Source organism: Staurois parvus, unplaced genomic scaffold (genome assembly GCF_062004578.1).
Source record: "Staurois parvus isolate SC_StPar_1 unplaced genomic scaffold, SC_StPar_1.0 ptg000175l, whole genome shotgun sequence".
NCBI classification, from domain to species: domain Eukaryota; kingdom Metazoa; phylum Chordata; class Amphibia; order Anura; family Ranidae; genus Staurois; species Staurois parvus.
Genome location: NW_028317971.1, coordinates 9684865 through 9691939, shown reverse-complemented (window position 1 = coordinate 9691939; position 7075 = coordinate 9684865).

Genomic DNA, 7075 nt, shown 5'->3' with positions numbered 1-7075 from the left:
TTCTTCTTTTTCTTTGTCTTCATCTTCTTCTTTTTCTTCTTTTCCTTCTTCTTGCAGGTCACGGCTCATGCGCATTTTTTTTAAACGGTAAAAAAATCAGCCGATTTGCCCATCATTGCCATGAAAATCGGCCGATCGACAAAATTGCCCGTTTTTTTTCCAACATGACCGATTAAAAAAAATGTGTCAAAATCATGAAAAACGGCCAACAAATTCACCCACTAACGATCCGAAAATCGGCCGATTATTCTTTTGGACGAATTTTTGGCTGATTTTCGACCCATCTATGGCCTGCCCAAGCATGCAGTCTGGGCAACCCCCTAGTGATGGCACTGCAAGGCAGTAGCGAATGTTCCATGTGTTACTGTGATACAAAAGGGCCAAACATCAGGGATATGGACATATCAGGTTAAATCTGATAAAACTCACACTTAAAAAACTTAAAAAAGTTCTAGAAGATCATGTTAGTGGAGATTTAGATTATTCTTGGCCTAAATTTTCAAAAGAAGTGTTTACTAAAGCCTTACTCTGACCTTATTTGGAAAAGGTTCAAGAAGTCGATCTGTTGACTATGAGGTGATTTTTTCTTTACCTGATTTGCTTGTGCGGTCATATTTTATCTGTTTCCAGGAGGAAAAGTTGAAAAGCTGAATAAAGTTAATTACAGTGTTCAGACTTTGTAACTCTGTGAGATTTCCAGCATAATTCCTCAAAGTCAAATTCCTGAAATGCTTACCCAACATGTTTCTTTGTTAATGGGGCGTGACTACTGAATGTTAGTTACGTTTTTCTGTTGCATTTCTTCTCTGTCATTCTTTGAATATAAAGTGGTTAAAAGTGAAATGAATGAAGTGTAGTGCAATAACTTCTAGTAAGCAAGTTTCCTTGTGTACTAATCTGCCCAAAATAAACTGAAATCTGACTTCTATTACCTAACTCACTGCGCAGACAGTCAAAGTCCACACGAACCCCTAGTACAAGTAGATTGAGTAATACTATTCATGGTGTAGTTGTGTATTTATACTTGAGTGATTGATATTAACAAAATGACAGTAATACTTGACGACACAGTGGGTCTCATAATTGGGCCCAGAGCAACCGACTTCGGTTATTTTAAATTTATTTGTTAGAAATAAATAGAAGGAACCTGATTTTTGTTGCTGAGGACATTAATGACAGCATCAATCACAATTTTCAGTTAGAAGATCTCCCCCTGAAACTCACTGCTCTCAAGTTCCTATTCAGTTCTTATGCTGTGTGCTAACCGGGTACTGAGCCCAGTAGCCCGCTCCTACTCCGTATTTGCACTGAATACCAAACAGGCTGCACACCGATACCATCACTTAATCAGCAGGACAATGCGCACTACACACTTCCACCATAGGGCTTGCTATGAGGTCTTTTAGATTTGTGATGGTACATTTAGACCTTCAAAGATTTTCTCATTTTGTCTCTCATAGTTGAGGTCTACCTATGATGCCAATTACAGGCCTCTCTCATCTTTTTAAGTGGGAGAACTTGTGCAATTGGTGGCTGACTAAATACGTTTTTTGCCCCACTGTACATTTTTGAAAAAGTGCATGCACCAATTTATTTCATGAAACATGGGCACAGCAGCCTGTTCAAATGACTGGGCTGCCATACCCACACAAACACGAACTGCATGGCCCACACTAGTGTGAACCGGGCCTAATAGGCTACCATACTTTCAACAACAGTTTATATGAATTATGTAGCAGATGAGGGCACCAGGGTCTCCGAGGAGGTAAAGTACTAAGTGGGCTAAGTATTGTAAAATTTGTAATACTGATCTAATATGGTACAAAAGGACTCCTGTATATAAAAAGCAAGGGACAAAGCATCAAGCATAACATTTTAGCCTTCCAAGAGTCTATAAAAGTGAAGGCCAATTCTGACTCTCATCCAGAGGCCCTACTTTCAATATGCTTGTAGACAGGGCTGCTGTTAGAAGCCATGGGGCCCCATACAGCCAACTTGACAGGGTCCCCCAGTTATAAATGAACACAGTGAGTGATCAGTACCGATCACTCATTGTGTTCATTCAGGAAAGGAAAGGGCTGGCAAATGTGAGGAGGGAAGCAGGCAGCACTGTGGGGGTGGGGGCACACAGGGGGGCCTAGCAGCAGGGAGAAATGCATGGTGCACAGGGAGGGTGAGGTGGGGGGGGGCTATTACTGGAAATAATCCCCTGTACGGCTGTCTCTGCAGCAGCTGAAAGCCAGCGGGAGGCAGAGGAGAAAAAGCCAGCTCTCATCTGCTGCAGAGATCGGTTCCAGTAACTACAGGGGATCGGTTCCAGTAATTACCCCCTCACTGTGCCGATCACCCTCCCTGCCTACATCCGATTCACCCAGCTGTCTGGGCCTCCCTGCTGGCTTCAGCCCCGTACAGGAGGATTGGTGTTCCCCCTTTATCCATGGCCCTGCACGTAGAACCAGTTTATATGAGAGGGACAGGAGGAGATTTGTATAGGCCCCCCTACAATAAGGGATTCAAAAGGTCATAAAATCGTGAAGTCTAATATCTTGCACATTTCCCCCTTATTCAGCATGACATAATGCAAGATATTTACTAAAGCTGGAACGCTCAGAATCTGGCGCAGCTGGGCATGGTAGCCAATCAGCTTCTAATTTCATCTTGATCACTTAAGCTTTGACAATAAAACCTGGTAGCTGATTGGTTTCTATGCAGAGTTACACCAGGTTTTGCACTCTCCAGCTTTAGTAAATAACCCCCACTTTGTCTAAGTTGAGAGGTCTCTGGCTGCTATCGCATTGTCAAATGCCTGAAGACATGCTTATATTAAGTGCTATCTTCCAGCTCCTGAGTGTGCAAATAATAAAGTCCTGGAGCTATGCTCCACCCACCTGCTAATTCACCCCATTAATGAGCACACCCTTAGCCTAGGTTCACACGTAAGTGTTTTCCGCAGTTTTGCAGAAACGCGGTACAGTCCATTTAACATGATTTTCTATGGGACAGGTTCACATCTCCTCGTTTTCACCCGGTGCATTTTTTGGAAAGGGTCAGGAACTTTTTTAAATGCAAAAAGCTGCATTTTTGGTTCTATAGACTTCAATGGAAACACTGCAAAAAAGCATGTAGTCCATTTTATTGCATTTTGCTGCATTTTTGCCGCGTTTTTTACGCGCTTTGCGTGTTAAATCTGCCTAGCATCAAGAAGAAAAAAAAGCAAAACGCATGTGCAAAAATGCAAAACACACTGCAGAAACGGATCAAACGCAAACTGCATAGGTGTGAACCCATCTTAACTGGTCAGTGAGATGCTCTTCTTGGACAGAAGGAAGATGGTTGGGTTTTTGTGGCGAACAAATCTGACAGCAAGCAAATTGTGTCTACGTCTTGGTTCACACCTGTGCGTTTTCCACTGCGTTTTGCGGAAACGCACAGCAGTCCATTTAACATGATTTCCTATGGGACAGGTTCACATCTCCGCATTTTCATCCAGCGCATTTTTTGGAAAGGGTCAGGAACTTTTTTAAATGCAAAACGTTGTGTTTTTGGTTCTATAGAGTTCATTGGAGCCGCTGCAGAAAAGCATGTAGTTAATTTTTTATGTGTTTGTGATGTGTTTTTGATGCGTTTTGCATTTTAATCTGCCCAGCAAAAAATAAAAAAAAACAAAAACCACAAAACGCGTAAAAAAACACATGTGCAAAAATGCAAAATGCACTGTAGAAATGGATCAAATGCAAACTGCATAGGTGTGACCCTAGCCTAAAGCAGTATTTTATGTTTTTAAGCTGGGTGACAGGTTTCTTTAACCCCTTTACGCCGGCTGCACACAAATGTGCGGCCTCCCAGCGTCTGGGCCTAGACGCCGAGTGGCCGCACATTTGCGTTCATGTAACAAAAAACATATGTGCTGAGAGCGCGCACTCTGCGCACTCCCTGCACACATGTGCGGTACTGACGGAAAGGTTCCAGTCCGCTCTTTCGATCAGGACCTTTCCCGATCATATGACCGCCGTGATGACTACGTCACGGCGGTCACATGATCCCTAAACCACGCCCCGCCCCCCGCCATCTGAAACTCTTAAAGGGCCGGGAGGCGCCGGCGGGAAGGGGTTAAATCTTCTGGGGAACTAAAAAAGTATCCCTTGCAGTGGGGCTGTGCCTGCATTGCAAGGGTTAACAACCCATTTTGTCTAGGGAGAGGAGAAACAATTTTGCTTATCTGATCTTTTCCTCCCCCCAGTGGATGGTGTGGCACCATGCTCCGGCAGTGGGCTGTCCTTCAGCATCATCACATTCAATGCAAGGCTATGGATCCTGCTTTGGTCTTGATGATATCAGGACTCTAGACTGCTGGAGCGTGGGGTAGAAGAGGCTTTGGGGACCAGTTTAGCTGCGGGAGGATCAGGTAAGTGAATCTTGTTTTTGTTTCCCTAGACTAAAATTAACAATTAACCCTTGCAGGGCAAGCACAGCCCCAATGCAAAGGATGATTTTTTTAGTTGCCCAGAGTTAGAGCTCTTTAACACTAGTGCACTAAAAAATTCAGCATGCGTTTTGTGAACAATTACATAGGATTTCAGGGGGAATCATTTTCATGCACTTTTTGCAATGCTGGATAGGTGTGTTTTATCGCAGCAAAAGCATACCAGTGTGCAAGGGCCCTTAGGTCCATGTACACGGGACACTTCTGAATGATGGAAACTGACTGCTGGAAAACGTAGATTAAAAAAACGTCTGTTTAGCCGAGTTTGCATACCGCGTTTATGAGCGTTTATGAGCGCTTGCTTTTAGAAGTGTTTTTTTAAGATAACCTCAGGAGACCTTCCAAAATGCCCAGAATGCACTGAAAAACAGTAAAAAATTAACTATTTCAGACATTTTAAGAGAAATAGAGAGCAGAAGCAGAGAGAGCAGTGTTTGTTGAGAGTAACTGTCTTTTTTTTTTTGTGGTGTTTGGATGTGTTCCAGCTCATTTCTGTGCAGAAATTATTGCAGCAGTGTCTAATATATATTTTTTTCATGCAAAACCTCAAAGTATGGTGTACCAGGTCCATTTGAGTACCGGGAAAACACTTTGCATGCATTTTTCATGATGAAAAAAGGCTCTGGACATCATTTGGAAATGTAAGAGTTAAAAAAAATCTCAAACGCAGACGCCTATAAACGCATTTAGCTGCGTGTACATGCATTTTGCATTTGAAACACTGAGAAAATCTACTGCTGAACGCAAGTTTTCTGCGTTCAAAAAAACGACTGTAAACTCAACTGCCTGTAAATGACTGTAAATGATAATGTGTACATGGACACATAGGAAAACATTAGGGAGAGTTCAGGGGCTGCTGAAAAAAAACGCTCAATAGCTCCTGAACGTGAGTTTATCAGCTGCAGTGTACATCAGCCCTTAGGTTTAAACTAAATATTGCTGTTAAACTGAGAAAAAAAAAATATTTCTTGGCTGTCAGATTAGATCACGTCTTGCAGCTTTTTCAGCTGTACATAGAGCTTCTCTGCATCAGAAATATGAGTCACACATTAAAAAAGGTCACCTATTATTATCGTGCTTATTCAGTTTTAGTTGGATGAACCCTCAGCGCGCTCCTATGGCAGCACTGTAGCATGAATGAGAACACAATGGAGGACAATGAAATATCAGTTCTATCTTCTAAGCACTTGTCCTCCAGAGGATTTACCCCCTTCCTGACCAGGCTATTTTTGCGATACGGCACTGCGTTAATTTAACTGACAATTGCACGGTCATGCAACATTGTACATAAATGAAATGTATGTTCTTTTTTCCCCATAAATAGAGCTTTCTTTTGGTGGTATTTGATCACCTGTGTTTTTTTATTTTTTGCGCTATAAACAAAAAAAGACAAACAATATTGGGAAAAAAAACTTTTTTTTACTTTTTGCTATAAAACATATCCAGTAAAAACATTTAAAAATAAAATTTCTTCATCAGTTGAGGCCAAAATGTATTCTGTTACATGACTTTGCTAAAAAAAAAAATCCCAATACGTGTAAATTAATTGGTTTATGTGTATGTTATACCATCTACAAATGGCGATATATATATACTGGAATTTTTTTTTTTTACTGGTAATGGCGGCAATCAGGGACTTATTGTGGGACTCTGGGACTGCGGTGGGCATTCTGACACTGGGGGGGAACTGCATACAAAGAAACAAACAAAGGGTGCATGGGCCTAGTGCATTACCTAAGAAAATTAGTTTATTGTATAAAAAGTGGTATACTCACAAAAGGATAAAAATCAAGGGCACATCATAAGAGGTACAGCATGGTCCAATCTCCCTAGATGGTGTCTTAAAGGGGACTATAGACCTCCAAATGGTTGACGCGTTTCGAAGGCTATGCCTCTTCCTCAGGGCTCTGATCAAATGAGGGGGGGAGTTCTAATGAGCAGCAGTCAGCACTCCCCCTTAGAGACCTCCATTAGATCAGAAAGACACCCCCCCTTATATTAACGCCCCTACCCATAGATTGTTTTGCTGGCAGGGCTCAGCGGCAATTGCAAGCCAGTAAGTAACTGAAGCTGGGAGCTGAAGATGGGGGGCGGAGCTTGGAGGTGGAGCAGTTGTGGCTCTAGGACTTTTTTCCTCCCCTCCAGTGTGTGCAGGGTGCAAAGGAGATCACTGAGGCGGAAGGGGGGGGCACCTGGCAGGGTAGAAGTCATAGACCACAGGAAGGCAGGCACCTGGGGTGTCTCTTCTCACCTGAGTAGAGTTCAGCCAGCTCCTGGGCCCACTGGGGCTCCTCCCTGTGCCATCTTCCCGGCCAGCCAATCAGAGAAGCGCCATTCCCAGCTCCCCTCCTATTTGGAGGAGGGTCAAAAGGGGACAGGAAGTTCTGGCCAATGGAGAGAGGGGGGGGAGCTGACAGGCTGCCCAATCATCGCTCTCCCACGTAAGGTAGGCATGTGATATGCGGTCCATGGAGGAGAAAAGATGAGGAGCTCCATAGTGTCAGCAGTGGGTGGGCTGTTGGGAGCCCAGGCACCGGGACATGATTTCTGGTCGCCATGGCAACCTGATACCTGGGATTCGTCGAGCCCTGT